Genomic DNA, 21,834 nt, shown 5'->3' on the forward strand with positions numbered 1-21,834 from the left:
ACATGCTGCCAAGGTGAAATGAATGAATGAACCTGGGCAGGCTCATTGCATGGTGAGCACAGGAAATGAAATAAACAAAGGGCAGAGAAACCCAATGTTAAGGAGGAACAGGGACGTGGGATTTGGAAGGGTTACCTGCTAGAAGTTGACCTAGTGGTGGCACAGGATTAGATTTGTGTCTGATGGGCACATGGTAGGAGTTTAAATTCTTCTTCAGTAGTGGAAATGGTCTGGTCTGGTTATGTGGATAAATTAATGAGAGAAAAGTAATAGCCCTGTTCCTGTTGCAAACTATTACTTGAAAGATCTGAATTTGGTTCAAGGGAAACAAAACCCAATGAAACCCTAAACACAACACTCCAAATAGTTCAGGGTTGTGCCAAATACCAAATCACCAGTGTTTAAAAATGGGATATTATTGAATGTCCTAAGTTGGTATTTGGGAGTAAAAAAGTGTGTTTATGCCACAATCTTTCTTCATTCCTTGGACAATTCATGCAACCCATTTTTTCCTTTTTCCTTGTTTCACTATCTGTGCCTCGGGGTTGGACCCCACTTAATTCCCTAGCGAGATTCTGATATTCCTTAACATCTGCCAGACATTTCTGAACATTACAGGGGAGTAGGTCCTTATGCACACAGGCAGGGTCTGACTGAGTCATGGGACCAGACCCCCAGAGAGGGGCAGTTGTTGGTGAGGCACAGGCTAATCAGCTCAGCTGAAGAGTGGTCATGATAATTTTGTGATCTCAACCTGTTCACTGAAGAAACTATATACTACTGCCATGGAGATCCCTACACAACTCTGACTTAATCTAAAAATATAAATCTGGCTTCAAGGGGAAGGAATACAGTCTGTATCTGTCCTTCAACTTTTGAACTCCGCTGATTTTGGATAAATTAAGCAGTGGAGGTAAAAAGACTCAGATACATTCTGCTTTAATACGAATTTTGGAAACAGGTAAAATGGTGAGGAAAAGACACTACCACTGCTTCCACTGAAGAAAGAGCTAATTGATGTTGTCCTTCATTAGACATCAGAGAATCCAGTCACAAGCAAGCCATTGGCAAACAGTCCTCATTAATTTCACAAAGTCTGAAATAACTTGTTCCTATTTAGGAACTAGGGTAACATATTGAGAAAGCACCTTCCAGCTCTGTCTATCAGTAAACTGAAGTACACTACAGAAAATTAACAGTTTTAACAATCAACCTTTTGCTAATGACCAGCATAGACAACTGATTTTATGAGCCTCTGGGCAGCACCTCAAGACCAGCTTTGCATATGCACTTGATTGTGACGGATTTAGGCTGATTCTCACTTCAAAGTATTTCCAACTTTCCCTCTGCCTGTCCCACACTTTGTGCCTCTCAGCACAATTCTCACAGCCCATTAGAGGACTTGTCTATGGTTCAGATTGCTGCACTCAGCCAAGATCGATGCAAGTCCCATTCCCCTCATTTTCACAGTCCACTCTGCGCACCTGCTGTCCTCCTTTGGAAACACTCATCTATCTGCACACCCTAGATTTGCTGCTTCAACTGAAATCTGGCAGGAGTAGCATGTTAAAGATGCATCTAGTGAAACCTGCACCCAGAGAAATGCCACTTGGCGCTTCAGCCACTGCAGGCAGAGAAATCAGCCAACAGAGGACTCACTTACCTGATTAGATCTTGATGAGCTGCTCTACAAGCTTCAGACAAGAATGCCTTAATCTTGTAACTCATCCAAAACAAAGTGAACAAAGACAGAAAGTGCTCAACTTCACACAGTTTCAGAAAACTCGGATTAACATTTTCATTTTGTCATAGCTGCACAACCAGTGAATATCCCAGACTGTTCCATGAGAAACTAGTAGCTACTTCACTTCCATTTGATGGTTGGAGATGAAGCAGAGACAAAAACAAAGCTACTTGTGCTCTGTAGCATGAGGATGATGGCTCTGAGTGACAAATATCTCAGATTGCAAAATGAACAGGTAGATGTAAAACTTTTTTTTGTCCTACTTCCTCCATCTGCTTTTAAATTGAATATGATTAGACAAAACTATGAGCAGAGTCTGAAGATAGCTACAGGATCTATCAGAATTATCTATGGGACACCACAGTCCCATATGGGTGTTTATCCCCTTCCTGGTCATCTCTTCATCTATTTTCTACAGGAGCTCAGTTTTGCCTCTAAGAGCCACTGCAATGAAAGAGATCAACCCAATGACAGATTTTTGAGGATTTAATATGTCTTAAAGATAATTTAGAGTAGTGTTAAGATATCTCATATTTACTGTCCACAAGGAGAAGGGTGGGGTAGGTAAATCCAACCACATGAGAGGGATCGAGTGCTGCCCAGTGCTCATTGTGTCTGTCTAGATGATAGGAAAGCCTTTTACCTGCTCTTTTCTTTGTATGCTGAAGGATTTAAATCTTTGCCTTCAGTCTTCCTAAATGAGTCCCCCAATGACAGAACTTTCATGCCTGCACCCCCTTTCCCTACAAATGTTTTATTATTTATAAAAGATGAAACTGTTCCAACTGTAGGGACTGACAGGTTAAGGTACGTAGGATGTTAAAGCCTCAGGCAAAAGTTTCTGTCTTTTCTGCTACCCAGGGTTGAACCCAGGGATCTCATGTGAGTACCTTAACTGTCTGTCTGTTCAAGGTCTCCCTGACTGCCAGCCATTTATTCTGGAAAGAATAAAAGCAAACTAGACATCAGACACCAAATATGAAAATCCCAGGGGATTTGAAAATAAAACAATACCTGACTGATTTTAGACATTTTCTTCTCTGTGTTGTTGGGGGCAGGGGGGGTGGTGGGTAGAAGGAGGAGCTGTTTGTTTTTTAATCAATCCTATAGACAGAAAATTAAAACTGTAGCTGAATTCTGTAGCAAAGATTTTAAAATGCATTACTTTAATAATTTATCTCTCTGGAACTGTTTTTATTTAAGTTAAACTCTTAAAAGTCTAAAAGGACTTTTTCTTAAATCAGATGGTGCATACTCCTTTAAGTTTTATATTCTCTACACAGTTAAAGGACAGATTCCAGGGGTTTAAACCTCTCAGGTCTGTGGAGACTTGCCAGTGGGAGCTATTTTTGAGCCATTAGGGCCAGTCCAAAATAAGAAGGACTAGAATAAGAGTCTGTTACTTTTTTGTTAATTTTTGTTGCCTGCTGCATTATTGATGCAGGAATGGAAAAGAGTAAGAAGCAGTGAATTAAACAGGGACATATCAGTTGGTCCTGGTCTCTTGCAGCCTGTCCTTTTGTCTAGGACTTTCAGCACCAGTCACATACTTTCAAAGAGTTTTGGAGATCTATTCAAGGACACCCTACCATTGGATAATTAAAAAAAAAAAAAGCCACCACTATTCAGCACTTTTAGTAGACTTCTGGAGTCACAGTACTTCTAGGAAGTCATTGGGTAAATCAGATTATGTTTCATCTTGCAGACGAAGCAAATACATATTTTCATGCTGACAAAACCAGTTACAACTGGTGATCTGCTGGTGCCTAAAGTACCACCTGTTTCTCCAGAGTGAGAAATCTTCTTGATCTCAGGAAACTCAGAGGAGAAAATGGTTGCAAATACCTTAACCTTGAACTCAGTAAGGTGAGATAAAGTCCAAGCAACTGGCTTGGAAAAACTGAGGAACACTACTTGGGACTGTACAGAAACACTGGAAATTCCCCATTTCACAGGGCTCAAAGAACTGAAATTCAGTTTGTATTTGAAAGAAAATACGAGAGAAAGAAACCAAACAAGAACACAAAACCCAGAAACACCTCAAAAATTGCCTCTCAAGAAAAACTTTCTTGGCAAAGTGAGTTGGACATTGGTAAGCTGGGTGAGGGTGGTTTGAAGAAGAGTCTGCTGCCAGTTGTTGATTGTCTGATGGAGCTGATGGGAACATTGGCTTAGCCTCTGCCCTCATTGTGCTCATTAGCATTCACACCATTCACTGGCCACCCCCTTGCACCAAAGACATTTTCTGAGGTTGCTAATTTTCATGAAAGCAAGTGGGGTCACTTTCCACCTTTTTTCCTCATCTCGACAAGGCTCGTCCCCCAGAGAGCTGAGAAGAAAGGTGCTTTCTTGTTGTCATCTGTGCAATTATCAGCTTTGAACACGATGGCAATTTGTTGTTGTTGTTGATTTCCTTTGTTATGCAAATTTACCAGCTCATTCTCTGAGTGCTTTTTTCCCCCACACAGCATAAAAAGGAATATTACACATTTAATTTCATGTTATCATTTGTTTCCCTCTGAGATTTCCTCCAGCCATTTTTCGGTCTTCTTCAGGCTAGTGGGAGCTAAGCAGTGGCATTTTGAATTCTGACTTTGTCACTTCTATTTACTTTTTATCATAAAGGGGTATTGTCAATAGGTCTTATGTGGCACCTATAAAACCCATTTAGGAATTTAAATCTCCACTAAAACACAGAATTTATGCTTCCTTTTATGATTTATGAGTAGGAGCCTAAATTCTGCTTTTAATAGTCTACCCATTTATATTCAAAGCAATCAGCTAACATGCTACACGAGCCTTAAAGTTGTTAGTGCACAACTAAAGAGAATAAAAGCAGGAGGATGTAGACAGAGGCCTAAGCCAGGAAGTTCAGAATAGAATTCAAATTAGGACTTCTCCAGGGCTTTAAGATGCTGTATCTCTCTGACACTTATTATGATTCAACTCCTCTATGCATCCTGTATTTCACCCTTTGGGAAGAAAAACAATATTTGAAATCAAGAAGCAGGGATATCTTTTTTTTTTTCTTTTTTTTTTAATCACGTAATCAAACCTCAACTGGTTCACTTGCAAGTATAAATCACTCAAGAAGTTGAGCACTCCTCTGAGTCAATTGTTCAAAACTTAACAATCCTTACAGCTAAGGTGGTAAGTGGTCTAAACCAGATTTTTTAATGCTAACTGTTCTTATTCATTTTCAGACAAATTTAATGGTTGTAATATGCTTTTTTTTTTTTAAATCAAAGTGAGTAATAACACTTGTCTGTAATAATGCTTAGAATAAATGAAAGAGACTGATGAGTACTTAGGTGTTTTCAAGTTTTTTGATTAATTGAATTTCTTTCCTCTGAATTTTGAGAAAGAGTGAGTGGAACAGGACAAAGCTCTTACCTCTTCTGGCCAATTACTGGTAATTTGTACCTATCAATAACTGCAGATTCATATCTCTTGATTTACATATTTGGAAGGCTATTTGTTGGATGTCAGTTTAATTTGTCTTCCTTTTGATCTCGCTGGAATAAATCTAAAAGTCTTCAGATAAATGAATGACTCTGGAGTATTGCTATCACAACAAAAATTCTAATGTGTCTAAGATGTGCATAAAATAACCCATACCTCTTAAGGGTTAAAGTATTAACCCAAATTTTTCCTACAACCTGACATCTTTTGCTCACATGTTTATCATCATTGCATGCAGAGGCAATCTCAGAAATCATACATCAAAAATGGGACTGAGAAGTTATCTATTTATGACAGAATATCTTTTGCTGATGAACTCTCTTGCAAATGATTTTATGCCTGGTGGGTTTTAAAGGAGTTCTCACAGATCATTACTGAGGTTCTGAGGAAGGAATATGAGAGAGGAGGCATCAAAACGTGGCCAGTTTAAAAATATCTTCTACTAACAGTATTAGCGCTGTCTATTGATGAGCATTGTGGTGTGCATAGCAAGCTTTATCTTCACTGTAGATTTAGCAACATGCTATGCTGGAGCTGAAGGAGTTTCTTGATGCAGCTCTGGTTCATCCAGTCAGCATACCTAACAGTCTGGTCTGCCTCCCAGTCTGACTATGGCTGTATGAAAGGCAGAAGGAGGTAGCAAGATAGTCCCTTAAGTTCCTTTTAGTCTCTCTGCATTTCAGGCCATTCAAAAAAATATCCATAAGCTGCATGAGGAATATCAAGCACAATATCTTTTGATATTTACCTGCACAATGCTGTTTTTGTTTTGTTCTTAAGAAGGACCATCAAGGCCTATGGTGAAACTAACATATTGTTTTATTCAAGGCCTTCTATGCCTTTGTTTAAGGTGAATTTGGTTTGGTTTTGTTGTTTTGGTTTTTTCCTATCTTCTTGGGAAAAACGTAGAACCCAACATTTTACATATGTACTTTCATACACAACTTCTACTGAATGTGGACCACGAGAGGCTTTCAGGTATTCTCCTTCCTTAGGTGTGGTGATGTGCCAGCTGAATGAGGCTTACATTTCTGGAGAGCCAGACGCAAGGCACAGAGGGAGCACAGTGACCAGCCTAATCCTTAAGAGTAGCCTAAAATTAAGTTTCCTCCTAAAGAAAAGGGTACTGAAGGTAATGAATTTACCTGTAGTTTGGCTAGCACAATCTCAGAGCATTTCTTTAATAGATCCTAACTTACTGTGTCCATTGCTGTGCAGATCCCTGGCTCTTTTCCACACCTGCATGGCTCAGTCCTTCCAGGACCCACAAAGCCTTAGATGAGGTTAGAATTTTACCCATTTCTCACTCCCAGTCATGTGCTGGGTACCAAAAATAGGTCATAACTTCTACCCTCCTTTTAGAGAGAAGACATTTCTCACAGCATAATCAGGACTTCCCTGGTGAATCTCTGCTTTGGATCTATATGCTTACTCTTCCAATTATGAGTGCTATGATAAAACGTCTTCACAAAGGACAAACTACTTTCATAGCATCCGTCAGCATCATTTAGATTCCAGTGCCCTTGCTGACTAGGTTTATAAAAATGACATCTACATCCCAAACTCTTGGAGCAGAAGAAGCAGCTGCCTCTGCGAACTGCCATTTTTTTTCTTCTTATATTATGCTCATAGTGATAAACAAAGCCTCTTTTGAAATATTCATGATACTGGCCCACCTGGGGTATAAAATATCCAGAAGGTAAATAATGAGCTAAGGTTTCACAAAATATATCCCCAGACAGAATGGAACACATCAACTTCTTCCAAATTCCCAGAAAAATAAGTTCCTTAAGCTTACTCCTGCCTAGGATAACAATATGTTTGTAGGAACAGGTGATTTCACTCAGTGTCGCAGGCGATTGCAGGTCTTTGGAGTTATAATATTTTAGGGGCATATAACCATGAAATATTTTCCATATAGACCACAGTTATTCCTCGCTAAGCAGCTGTTTTAGCATGGTGCTGAGCTTCACTGTAAATTCCCTAATTTTCACTATAGCTATTGAGCTAGGAGTAAAATCTTAATCAGCTGTTGCTTACGTGGGGTTTTTTTCAGAACTGGCATGTTTAGGCCCTGCCATAGAACAGAGAGTGGACATCATGTCTACTATCAAACTAGTATGCAGATGTAAGAAAAATAAGAAATGACCAATTTTTCATCAGTCCCAGTGTTCAGGCTTCAGCAGAGATCAAATTCAAGGCAAGCAAGCAAAATCAACCTCTAGCTGAAAACTATTCCTTTTGTAGTCCCACAGCTCATCCTACTGGTCTCCATTTTGCAGACATACTGTCTGTGAACAACTAGTCCCTTTATAAATGATCTAATAATATCCTTCCACATAATCTCCTGTGGTAGCAAATTCCAGAGGTTCACCAATTACTGCATAAAGAAGCTTTTCCTTTTGTCAGTTAAAAAAAAAAAAACAAACTAAAAAAACCCTTTCCTTATTTCCTTGCTTCTTTTATTGCAAGATTTGTTGAACAACATTTCCATATTCAGCTCACCCAGTGCTTTCACCTTCAGTAAATCTTTATGGTACCACACCTCCTCAGATTCCTGAATTGCCCCAGTCTTTCAATTTCCCTTCAAGAGGCAGCCACCCCATCACCCTGATCATAACACTTGTCCTTCATTTCACCTTCTTTAACTTCCGTATGTCTGTCTTGGGGTGTGTAAGCCAGAAAAGTACACAAACCTGCTCAAGATGTGCGTGCACACCACCTTTTAGATACAAAAGTGTGTATCCTATTTTGCTATCCACACCTTCATGATGGTGCCCAGAATCTCATTGGATTTTCCAGTGGCCACTGCACATCGAGTCAAAGATTTCAGACACATGACAACAAGGAACCAAGATTTCTTACCTGAACTATAACTTCCAGTTTCATGTCCAGCTTTATGAACCTTCAGGTTCATTGTTTATTTTTCTTTTCTTTCTTTCATTAATTTAGGTTTATCGACATCAGAGTTTATTTGTCAGCCATTTGTAAACTTTTATGAGATCTGTCAGCAGCTCCTTGTCAACAGAAAAGTGGTTTTCATATCTACAGAGCTGGATATTCCTCTGCTTATTTTTTCTCCAGGTAATGGACAAAGCTGTTGAATAAAATTGCTTCCAGGACCAATCCCCATTGACTTGTCTCTTGAAAAGTCTCTTCTCTTTAATATTCCTTGCGTTTCATCCAGGCATTTACAGTCCCCTTGCTAGAACCTCAGCAGATTATTGAGGTGGGTTTTCCCTTTGCAGAAGCCATGCTGCCCAACAGAAAATATAGTTCATGTACTGTATGATTTTATTGTTTATTATAGACTCTGTCATCTTTCAAGGGATGGAAGTCAGTCTCACCAGTCTGTAGTTCCCAAGATTTTCCCTAGAGTCCTATCCACTCTCAGTGAGGTCAGTCTTTGATTAGAAGTTATAGCCTGTCAGCATTGGTTTTGATAGCTAGGTTAGGAATCTCCTCCCATGGACTTTCTTGCACAGTTGGGCCCGAAACAGAGCGAGAAAAATATGCTTCCATTTGAAAAAAACTGATATTTTACTCTTCCTCTATTTTTTTTTTTTAATGAGTAAAATTAAAAGCTAAAACTGATTTTGTCATTAAAATAGAGTGAAACCAACATAGCTTTGTGTCATGCAAAAGATAGGGGGAGGGACACAACAAAAAATATACAAAAATTCCCTTCTCTCACCACAGTATAGCATCATGTGAGAATTTGCTCACGGGGTGGTTTTTTTTGGCTTTGTAGAATAAGGATGTCATTCCTTATTCTGTTTCTGCTTAAGAAATAGGACTTTCAGATTTTTAGCACAAATACCATCTCTGTAATAAGAAGATGTGAAATATGAATGAGTCTTCTCAACTGATTACTACTAAAAGGATGAGGAGCTAGGAGAGTCCAACAAGACAGAGCTATACCAGTCCTTTCCTAAGTGTCTCATTTTGCTGATTCAAATGTCTCTGTAGTCAGGGTTGTTTGAACAGAATCAAATTTACTTGTAATGAGCCATATAGTGACTCTCTTGTCTTTTTTCCTCTCTTTTTTTCTCTTGTCTTCACATTAATTTCTGCAAAATAGCACATCTGATTTTGTAATGTGCTAAGCAACTGTTTCTCAATTACACCAAATTTTACTACTCCTCAGTTGACTTTTAGAGACATGGCAACTTCAACATTATCAAAGGTTCTCCTCACAATAAAATCTACAGTAATTCTTCACCAGTTTCATAAAAGTTTCAGTACCAAATTACTCCATGAATACTTGAGTAAGTAATACTTTCTACCAAATTCTTAGACTTGTTTCTAGAACATCATAGATCCATGGCAATGAAATCCAAATTGCCCACAATGGTAAACTGATAATTGCTGCGCACATCTACATTCTTTTTTATAACTTTTTTCTTCCTAACTCATCTTTTTTAATGTATAATTTTGGAAGTGTACTACAACTAGCAAGAAGTGGTGCATATGTCTTTGGACTTGAACAGAACAGTAGAGGAATATAGGAGATTCAAGGAGAGTAGTGATGAAATAGGAACTACTTTATTTATGAATTAAAAAAAAAAAAGAAAAAAGTTATATTTGTTCTTTCTTTTGATTTTCCTGAAAACTTTGTCTTTTCTAAAGCAGCTGTTTTGGGTCTCTTCCTTTTGTAGACCCTCTCTGTCCATCCATCACTCAGTGTGTGTCTTTTCTGGACAGCTCGTCCAGTTTCTAACTCTCTCTCTCTGCCCTGCCCTCATCCCCCTGCCATGATATTTCCTTATGTATGAGGGACAAAACTTTATTCCTATAGTTTCTCTCTTTCTTGTGCATTTGGAGAATCTGGACTGGGAACTTTTTTCCTTCCTGAGGGACTTCAAAGCACCGTGAAATGTTTATATATGAGCCAAGACTCTTACACTCATGTACTTGAGAAATGGGTATGTGAAGGAAGATGGGAGAAAATCCAGTATGGTCACAGACAAGAATGAAAATGTCATCATATGTGCAAATATGTCCTTTATTAATGTTGGGGTTGGTAGAGATAATGGGTATTATATATTTAAGTTTCTATGCGGACCGGCTGTAGAGATTCACGTCTAAGTTCCTGAAGCAGGTGGACAATCCACATGGAACAGGCTGTACATAAAGAAACTGCTTCATCACCTAACAATGCCCATCAATGGTAACAGCCACAGATTACTTTCTTCTCTCTCTATCATGTATCTCTGTCCTGAGACAAGTCCTCTCCTCAAAGCTAAAGTGTGAGATGTGTTACCTACAGACAGAGCTGTCTTACACCTTTGAATTTCCTGCTTAAGCTGGAAGGAAACATTGCCAGCAACCCCAGCAACTTATGCTAGTAATTTTTCAGAGCCACCCACTTTCAAACATTACACCTTCCTTCTGCTTTTCCTAAAATTAAAATTCTTCCCTATGATAAAGTGAAAGGGTAAAAGAACCAGGCATTCTGATTATCTGGCGAATAGGTATGATGACCTATTCGTTGACATTGAGGATCAAGGCAATATGCTCTGGGCTGCAGAATCTTCCCAAACACCAACAGCCATTCATCATCTGTCCTGTAGCAGAAACACTGACATGAATCTCCACAGCTGGCTGAATGTGGTGGCCTACTAAGTTCTGCTGTGCCTTAAATTGGTTTTCAAGACATCTTTGTGAATCATGGGCAACTGGAGAATCAAAATTTTCTGTTGAAAACACCAAGGTGAAGAAACCACATAATTTTTGTTTATTTATTGGAGGACTAAATTCAGCAGAGACCCAAGTACTCTAAATTACAGCCTGACACGTGTTTGGGAATAGTTTACCTTACTTTCCTCATGGCCTCTTCCTTTTCTGAGACTAAAAGGGACTTGGTGACCAACACCAGTACCTGTGCTGCTGTAGGCAGAAATTAAAATCCTATGAAGTCACCACAGTCAAAGACATTTGTCAGTGAAAATACAGCATAAGAATATAGGTTTTTGCTGTTCCTGGACACATAACCCACTCAGCTGTCACAGGAGTAACCAATGCAGCGAAGTGAAATTCATCTCCCTCAGCATAAGCTGAATAATGAGAGAGCAGATTCCTGTGAATTCTTTACTTTAAGAGTTAGGTATGACCTGTCAGAGCTCAGATGGTGCTTTCAGTGCAGCTGAGTTCACATGGCTTTTCAGTGCTAAGACACTTCCTAGAATATGACAGGAACTTCCACCATCACAGCCTGGCTTCAGACATTCCCTGTGGATGTCTGCCAACTCCCTCCATGGCCATGCAGGCTCTACTTAAGACCTTTGCAGTGATGACAGTGCTGATGACCATTTTGACCTTTCTTAAGTTATTAATTCCTCCTTTCAGAGTTCCTTTTTCCTAGTTTTCTGTAGTGGTTGCTCTTTTGGTTTAATTACATTAATGTTGTGCAGTGCATCGATTGCCTAGAGATGAGTCTTTTAGAGAACAGTACAAGAGCAAGAGTTTGCAGCAAATCCTTTGTTGTAGAAATAGATACAAAATTCCAAGCTTTGCCCCGAGGAACTGTCAATGTGACAATTTTCACTTCTCCTACAACTCATGAAGAAGGTGTCTTTTTGATGCAGGTGGTGGCTAGAGGAGCTGTGATCTTTGTGCACATTTTCTCTGCCAAATACATGATTGAGGCAGTCCTTACAGCAGAAAAGACAGTGTGGTTTATAAGCACTGCAGTGAGGGAGGTGATCAGGAAGTGACAATAGTGGACCTTTCTTAAGCCCCTGTGTCTGATTTGTCAAAAGGCAAGAAAAGGAATGAGATGCAATTGTGTCTGAGCCTTGACTAACATAGAAGGAGATGAGAGTAACACCTCCAAGCAATTGTAATTGTTTGGGTTTTTACCACTGAGATGGTCTTGGTGAAGTTTATGAGGAGATTTTCAACATTTTAAGCTCCCCATCAAGCTGAAAGTAATGAGAAAGCAGTGAATTCCTTTAGTGGTCTGGTGCTTGGATTCAAAGCATTGACAAGAGGCAAAAAACTCAAATATCTACCTGTAGTTTAAGGCAAGAGAACAGGTTGTGGAGTCATCACCAGTAAAGGGCCACTAGAAAAGATCTGAATATGAAAGTGCTTGTTGTGAGTGTGAAGCTAAGGCCTCAATGGATGGTCATTAATCTAAGACTTTTCCTTCTTTTTTTATCCAGCTGTAGATCTCCCTGCTCTACTCCCCTACTTACTGCTTGAAATTTCTCACAGAAAACCACTTTCCTGGTTGCAGTAATGTCATACCAGCACAGCAGAGAAAAAAAGGATGAGAGGACAGGAAGAGTAAAGTCAGACAGTTCCTACACCCTCTCTTCCCTCACCTCAATATTCCTAGAAATACTTGTTCAGGTCCAGCAATAATTACATTAGGATTTATGTAGGACAGCCTCTGAGAAGTCAAAAGAACGTCACCCCTTTGCAACACTAAAAACACAGTGATACTGCTCAATACATGGAGGTTTTTCAGGAGTTCAGGTCTTCTCTTCAGCTATTAACTTTTCATGGGAAATACAGAAGCATACTGAAAGCATCTCTAGGTGGGATGTGTCACAGAAATTAGGGGGCCTTAGGCTTCTCTCACTTATATCCTGCTTCTGCGCAAAGAAGACAGTAAATGATATAAGTATAATGATGAGCACCTTGGATTGGGGTATCAGGGATGAGGAGTGGAACAAAACCTTCTGTTAATTTGAGGAACCATTGTGAGTCCTTACCAGTGAAGTAAAGTTCCCATTTACTTCACTGACTACACCAGGTGTCTCCCAGCATTAGAATTTTGGATACTCAGAGCAGACCAGACACTTTCAAGGCTTAAAAGAATTTTCTTCATGTAGCAAAAAACTATATGACAACTTAAAGCATTCTCATGCACCCTGAGAGTGCCCCAATGTTTTCTGACAGCTGACAAACTAAAAAGGACGAGGCTGTCAAATGCAAAGAATGGGTCCCCTCCTTTTGGCTTCTGTCCCTCTGGTCTATTCAATTAGGATTGATCAAGCTGTGTCAAAGGTCCCTCCTCTGTTTCAGTGGCCACCAAGATCTTTCATGATGACTAATGATAGGCTATCCTTAAAAAGAAAAGGAGAAGAAATAGAAAGGATAGTACAAGCATTTATTTTTTCCTTTCTTTCTTCTATCCTTATGGTTCAATTAGGCACATTACCTTTATGGTGCACTAAATGAATTTATTATGGTTGTCATTGTTCAATGATACACCAGGCCCTTCTGCTTTCCAACATTTGCTCTCAAGCAGAAACCACCACTTACTGAATCAAAACAAGATTTAATCATATTTGGTGAAAGACAAGGTGGAAGATAAATATTTTTCTTTCTATGAAAGATATCTAAAATATTTGAATTCAGATATGGATAGCAAAGGGAAATTGGGTAACACTGCTGATAAGAAACTTATACATTTCTTGGGTATCTTGCATAAGTTTAAGAAATTAGGCTGAGCTGTTCCATCTCTGTTACTAGAATTGAGGAAAAGACTCAATCATCCTCTGGCAGTTCCTGTACCTGTTCATATTTCTCCAAAACTTTTTTCTGGATTTTTTGCCTGTTTAATGCTAATATACAGGGACTATTTACAGTTGAAGGTACATGCCATAATTTTCTTTCGGAGCTAAGGTTGTTGGTCCATAGCAGCCTTTTCAAGATATTTTTTTGTCTGTCAATCCTAAAAATGGGTGTGATTTGCAACAGATATTTCCCAAGTTTTAAATTAAACCACCCTCAGAAAGACAGAATGATCTGCACCAAAGAGTTTAGGTGAAGGTGATGGAATGACACCATGAACAGAATATAAATTTATGATGATAATTCTTATTATTGCAATAGCAATATAAAACCTGCATCTATTACATTATCCTAGAAACTAGACATGGACTGCCAAAGGTTCCCATCAAAAATCAGTTATATACAGGATATAGGCCTCCATCTCGCTAAAAATCCTTCATTAATTTCTAAGGGTTAATTTTATCTTAAAGCTAAAATATATAAAAGAAAGGAATGGGGAGATCCTAAGAGATTTGAAAAGCAAATAAAGCCTGAGAACTTAAATCTGTTAGAGTAACACAGGTCTAGGGATTTTCCTTTCAAATTCACACAGAACTTCCTGATTTTCACAATCCTATTCGTGTCTAGTACAAAGTCTTTGGAAATTTGTACTTTGTCTTAAGAACAAATTATTTGTCTGAGCATCTGAGTGAGTTCCAATCACAACATGCCAGAAGTTGATCATGGCTGAATATGACTGTTCTAAGGATGCCTGATCCATTGTTTCCAGCACATAAACTCCTCCTTAGGACTGAACAGATCAGTGAATTTCCTAGTGTGGTCATGTTAAAACATTAGTGACAAAAATGTAGTGAAGTTCAGGTTTTTGTCTTTTCACAGAGTTCTGGCATTTACTGTTGGTTGAGATTTTCCTTCTCTGACCTGAAAGAAGAATCCCTCATTTATTGCCAGAAAGTTTTATCAGATTTACCAATCTTTTTGTAGTACATAATAGCTTTCCAAAAGGACTGAAACTGAGGGGCTTCCTATCTTCCAATAAAACTCAGTGGCCTCCCACTTTCTGTCTTTCTTTGAAGACACAGAAAATATGGCCTTAGATGGAAAAAAAAAAACCACTAATGTCGGAAACACGATTGAAATTTAAATATTGAGGTTGTGCAGTACTCTGATTCTGTACTACAGCACTACATTTATCCTGAACCTTTGTACTGAAAGATCCTAAACGGTGATGCAAATACTGTAACATCAACACTCACAGCCTTGAAGCATCAACACTATAATTGCTCAGCCCATGAGGAAGGGAGGCAGACTCAGGCTGACTTAATCCAGGCTCACAGATAGCCAGGAAGGTTCCTGGCAATTTTGATAAACAAAGGCTGCAGGGATCACATGCAGAGATGCCCTGGGAAGGTGAGGGGAAGGGACAGCTACCTAATCACTTGGGCAGATCATCACTTTAATCGCTCGTTGTATGTTTTGCTGAACCCCAGAAGTTGTAAGAACCGTCACGGATGAGGAGATGCCATAACTGTGCATACCAAAGTCTCACAGAACTTGCCATCAAAATCACTGGCTACTGATACTGAAATGTTGCTCACTGGTATTAAAATGAAGTCACAACTTCCAAGCTAATAAGATTTCCTGCCATTATTAACATTAACTCCTCACAGAAACAGAGCTGCCAGCCCCACCAGCAGGAGCTGAGGAGGTGGTGTTGCAAGACAAGCAGGTTCTGGGAGCAGAGAAAAGTCATGGAGCAAGGGAAAAGAGGAGGAGGAGAAGATGGTGTCAGGGAGGTCCATCTTAAAAAGAAAAAAGTGGGGAACAACATGTCCAAATGCACAGATGAGGAGTGGGAGGGGAAGCAAAGACAGAGGGGAAGGAGTTGAGCCCAATTACAAGATCACAAACAATATTTTTGCCTCTGAAGAAGTCACCACTATCCTGGTGAGACACAGCAGCCAGCCAGCCATACAATTATCCCACAGCAATAAAAGGTCTGAGCTGAAGGCATATATACAGCCCTGTGATGGTGACTTGATACCTAATGCTCTGACTTCTTGACTCATGACCTTGTGGCCAGCCCTCAGAAGGAAGAAAATATGCAGTAATAAAAGACTCTTCAATCTGAGGGAATAAGCATTTCAAGAAAAAAAAAAAAAAAAAGGCCAGAAGTTGAAAATAGATAAAAGGTGGGGTTTTTTTCTTTTTAAGCAGTGAGTATAATTGCCTCTTGAAAAATTACTGGTATATTTTATAATAGTTTCTTCAAAAAGAAAACAGAGATCTTTCAGAAGACAAATTTCAGCTTAAAATGTCATTGTATTTAATAAAGAGCTAATAAGGAAAATCAGTGCCCAGCTACATGTAGAGGGTCAGACAAAAACAGTGATGGAGGACTATTGGCATTGGTGTTATGCCTGGCACTGATGGAGGCCTGGAATGACACCAGCTGGTCTCTACTGCCATGCTTTAAGCAAATTTGGCAAGAGGCAACTGAAAAATTTTCAATTGCAGTTGAAGGATCTAGAGGTCTTCAGAAGAAAATGCATTTCTGAATGAACACGTTTACTTTCTGGAAATATAACTGCACTGTTTTGGTCAGGGTCCTTTTGGAAGGGTGTGGTTAAGAGCACCAGGCTTTATCAATAGGCCAACATTTGTAAAACACACGTCCACACAAATTGGCAATTGTAGCAGAGACATCCTATCTGAAGGTTTAAGTTACATTTATGTCCCCGTTGCATAGTTGTCTAGAAAGATTGATTTCTAGTTACAGCCAGTATTGTGGACTAACTGTAAGGTTCACTTTGCCTAAATAAATACGTAAGTAAATAAATAAATAAATAAATAAATAAATAAATAAATAAATAAATATTGCTTGCTGCCTCTTGTGGCAGCTAACATTTCTTGGCTAGGTTTAGCTTTCCATTTCTGTATGTCATGGACCTACACTCTGAATGATGTCAAATGCCTCTAAAATATACATCACAAAACTGTAGATCTGTTAAGATTTCTAATCTTTACTGGTGAGAATCAACTTTTCATTGCACACAGAGAAACCAATTCCCATCTCCTCTCCCTCCAGAAATTAGACTGTACAGTGGAAAGGCTCCAAGTCACTGCTGTTTAATGGCAAATTGGCTTGGGGCACCTGCAGTACTAGTTCTAAAATCATTAAGTGAGCTGCCACCAATACATCTTTCACAGTCAAGCTGCAGATAAATGGATGGTGAGATTGTCAAAGATGGAATTCAAAGTTACTGATGAGTTCTATCCTCATCCTTTGATTTTTTGAAAAATAATATTATTTAATATTATTTTCTTGAAGTGGAAAGGATTTTTTTCCAGGTGGAAAATAAAGGGCTGTGATAGGAGAAAACAGAGAATAATTTTCCTCTCTGAAACAATCAACTTCTCTCCCTACTCCCCTTTCTCCAAGACCAAACTCCATTAGTAGTTTGCTTTGATAGGAAGGGGTAAGATTTGTAAAAGCTTCTGAGATGAGGAGAAAGGAGACCTGAAGGAAAGAAAAATGATGCATGTTTTTGTCGAGGGGAGGGCAGCGTGGCAAAGACATTTGTGGCTCCCACAGTATTGATCCTGAGACAAAGGTACCCCTCAGAATTTCCAGGTTACAAATGAACATGTCTTTCCCCATCCTCATATCCCATTAATCGAAATAAGCTCTCTCCTTGAATCACAGCTTTGCCTCTGTTGCAGGTCAGTAAAAAACATTGACTCAGGGTTGGGAAAAAATCCCTTCCAGGGGAAGTGTGGCACTCACTCACCTCTCCTCAGCTGCTGTAGATCACAGTCCAAGTGAGAAAGATGAGCAGATCTTTGAATGGGTGGCACATGAACTGATGTCTTTGATGGCATGGTTTGGTGACAATGCCTGTTAGAGGCTTTTCATGCAAATTGTGAAATCACATTAAAATTTGTCCTGCCTGGAAGAGGTTGTTCCCTACAACACACACAGCAGAAAGAAAGGGAGAGATTCAGGGAAAGCATTGCTGTAGGTGCCTTTCCTATCTTCCTATGGAAGCTAGGTTTTCTCCGTACTAGAGAGGCCAGAAAAGATATATAAAACCAGTTGCCTGTATTTCTAAGATATCATCAACTTTAGGACGGAATAAATGTTCTTCAACGGAAGTACACATCACTATTTATTGATTAGAATGTTGCCTTACATGACTAGTTTAGAGGTTAGGCTTAAAATCTGAATACCTTAGATGAGACACACTTCCCTGTCTCCCCTGAACCTTTTAAGCCAGGAAACCAACCTCCTCAGCTTGTTTAATCCCTGGGAGGTTCATAGGAAGAGAGTCATTGGTGATTTTATGCGAAAAATAGCTGTACCTTCAGCATTTTGTTATTCAATAAGGATACTTCATGGCCAAACATATGGGTGAAACTGTGCTATGCATGAGTCACAGGCATGGAAGATAAATATCTGAGACTGTCAACAGAGTGGTCATTTCATGTCCTTACAGATATTAACTCCCACCATAGTTAAAGTCATTGCCTGTATAGAAACACTGTTTATTGGCAGGAAGCACATGGAAAATCTGAGTCATTTCACAGACTCCTGACATATGTGGGGACCATCAGGGATAGCAGAGTTATAATAGATGATGCTCCTCCAGCACAAGACATTTTTTATACCATGCACTGCATATCACAGGTTCTCAGCATCACCCAGAAATCTTTGATGATGATTTGTGACTTGTTTGAAAGGTTTGCTTGCTTACTGTAGCGAAAAGTTTTTCAGTCTTCTCTAAATTTTGGTGTATTTCTGACCCAAACTACTCCAAAGGGGTATCCAGATTTGCAGTAATATTATATTAAACTGTAAGAGGGCTTTTTGCGTAATCTTCTGTTATAAGTCTTTGGGTATTTAATATTTACTCCACATGAATTTATTCTGTTTTATTTTATTGTTAATGGTTAGAATCAACGATATTAAGCTCTTTTCCAGCCTAAATGATTCCATGATTGTATTTTAATACTGCCTTTATGATTAATTGCAAAAGGACATTATTAGAGTGCAGATTCACCCCTTTCTTCCTAAGTCAACTCTACCAATGTCAGGGAAACAAGTGATTCTTCTTTTACAAGAAGATAAAATTATGATGAATGTAATATAAGGAATAATTGAATTAGTGTCATAACATCAGCATAGACTTCAATTAGAAAAAAATATTTCCATTGTGATAAAGTTCTGGCCATAAATTTCAGAAATCATACATTTTTGTAGCCTTATATTTCTTTGCTCAGGAAATGTCTGTCACTGAGAACCTGAGGATGACTCTTAAAAATGAAAGGTTTCTCTTCACAGAAGTGCAAAAGGAGAGGGGAAAAAAAAAGCCCAAAAGCCTGTCCTATAAATGAGATATACCATTTTCAGGAATCAAGTTAAAAGGTAAAAGACACTTTGCTCCCAAGCATGTGACTGTTAAGTCAAGGTGTTTTGTTTAACATGGCAAAGAGCAAAATGTGATTCTATAGGTATACCTGTCTTACCTGTAAAACATTCTCTTCCATTATTCAAAAAGGAGGAAGAAGAAAAGATTAACAAAATTTAGGGACCAGATAGTGTAACATCTGAACTTGTTTAGACCGTTGCTTAAAATGGAATAAAGTGATGGGTATGGACTTGTGCTAAAGGTTGTCAGGATGAGGTAGTACACTTTTGAGCAAGGTCCTCATTATTATATAGTTTTATCTGAGAAGTAAAAAGGGGAATGAGCTTTTCTCATGGCAAATGGTGTTCTACATATAAACCAAGGTCCCAAAGAGTTTGGTAAAGAGTGGACTAAGCTGCAGGGTATGATGTCCAATGAAGTCTTAAAAAAATATTTGGCAGGTCAGTATGGGCACATACATGTGCATTTTGGGACCAGATGGTCCCAGAGGTTAATTACAGTGTTAGCTGTTTGTGGAAAAATAATTTAGTGAAAGATGACTGACTTGAGTGAGAAGGAAAAAGAGGGAAAAAAACCAAGACATTTCCATACTGTTGATGTTTCATTTTCTTGCTCATACTAAAGCACATTTACAAATAGGAGCACAGCTTAAGTTTCTTCAGGGAGCAGGCAAGTCCATAGCTATTGAGATGAGCTGGAGTATTTAATAAAATTATTTTAAAAATTGTTCCCTTTGGCTTCCATATTCCTTTCTCGATTTCTTTCACTAAAAAAAAAAAAATTAAAAAAATTGTACTGTTTCAGTCCTGTTTCATCACAATAGAAATTATTTATGTACCACTGTCACTTTCAGCTGGCTGACATGGAACTGATACTCAGGGTAGTTACTGAGAGAAGATCAGGCAGGACTGCACCCCCTTTTTTATCATGGCATTGCCACCACACAAACACACCATGCAGCCCTGGCATTGCTAGGAATAAGTGTCGCTAGTGCCTCTTATTAGTGTTTATTATCATAACTGCTCATTGTATTGCCCATTATGTTAATGAATTAGAACAACAGACCTAAATGTTTGTTGTTGTATAAAGCTCATTAGTCTCTGAGAGGAACTCAATGCAACATGAAGGTTGAGGAGCTGGGTTGCAGGAATATTACCAATTAAGTCCTATATGAACAGGCAATTAGGTAGGATGACATGCTTGATTTACGTTGCTTTATGGCTAAGCTGGATAAACAGCATATCGCTGAAGACGAGAAACCTGCTCCCCCTTTGCTCATCCCCACCCTGCTGGAACCTATTCTAATGTTTCCAGTGGGAGCTCAGCGCACAAGAACGGCTGGGCAAGGTTACTGGTGCCATCCTGAAGCACTTTTCACTCTCTCTGCTGAGCTAAAAGGATGGGGGCAGAGTGTGTTCCTGTCGTGGCACTTGTTATTTCAGCTGCTTGCCTCTTTCTCACTGATGTTTGGTCTTCATGGGGTGTTTTCCCTCAGTACCTCAAGCCTGCAGTGACTGCCAGTTTATAAATGGCTTTATCCCACATCATACTTCTTCAAATAGAGCACTGGACTTAATTTAGATTTCTCCATCAGCCCTTGAGAACATACACAAGTATTTATTATGCAGTGCATAATGCGGCATACAGCATTGCACATCACACACACACACATTGCCCATCAACATGCACCATCGGGTGTGATTCTTGTGAGGCATCACTCTTCCTAACTTCCTCTTCCCTATTTGTGCCATTATACACATCTATCACAACTGAGGGGAGATGCAGTTGAAAGGCACTTTCAGAAGTTGTCACCTCCAGCTTCTCAGCCATAAATTGTTACCTCCCAACTGAGACTTGGTAACTGATCATATGAGCGCTCCTAATTGTTTCAGAGCAAGGTGAAACTTCAATAATGAATTAAACTATGGAATCAGCAACCATTAAATAGCGACATGTTGATTTCTTTTTTTTCAGTGTAAGGCATTTTATTTCCAAAATTAGAGGTTACATGTACAAGTAGAAACCCAACAGGAGCCAGGAGACTGCTAGTGAAAGACACAGGCAGCTGATCAGCAGTATCTTGTTCTGTGTGAGGCACCTGTCTCTCACAAATGTGTCTTTCAAAAAGCCACGTCTCCCCAGTCTCCTGGCTTATTCTGTGCTGTCTTTGGCACCTGCACAATCAGTTGTTGACCTCTGTTTTCAATGACGCTGGCTTGGCACTGAAATCAAGCCATAGAGACAGTGAGGTACAACAGAGAGACATTTTATGATGCTGTGTCTTACTGCCTGAAATGCTGCACATGGACAGTCTAAATCCTGGATCTGTACAGCAGGCTTGAGTTTGCATCACTTTTTCTAACTGTTCTAAGCAAATATGGTGTGGCTACCTACTAGGACATTTGTTGTGTGGGTTTCTAGTGACTCAGAAATCAAGTTCTATTGACCAGAACAATAGAAATGTGCTGTAATTCAGCTTTGGTTAGAGAGTAGGGAACTACACACCTTTCTACCCCTCACTGCTCCTGTGTGTGCAATACCAGTGCATCATTTGCTGTTTCAGCTGTGTGGCAGGCTTTTGTATCCTATGTTAGTACTGGGAGGAGAAGAGTCAAAGTCCTCTCCTGTTGTAAATTGTTGACAAATACTACAAACCTCTCATATTCTTTTCCC

At 39.2% G+C, this 21,834-nt stretch overlaps 1 protein-coding gene across 20 annotated transcripts in view; it reads left to right on the top strand.

The window, feature by feature from the left end:
- CELF4 (CUGBP Elav-like family member 4) overlaps positions 1-21,834 on the top strand; it is a gene marked incomplete at both ends in the record, with an annotated part of 671,538 nt that overhangs the window by 219,997 nt on the left and 429,707 nt on the right. The window lies entirely within an intron of this gene.

This window comes from Fringilla coelebs, assembly GCF_963513975.1.
Source record: "Fringilla coelebs genome assembly, chromosome: Z".
Taxonomy (NCBI): domain Eukaryota; kingdom Metazoa; phylum Chordata; class Aves; order Passeriformes; family Fringillidae; genus Fringilla; species Fringilla coelebs.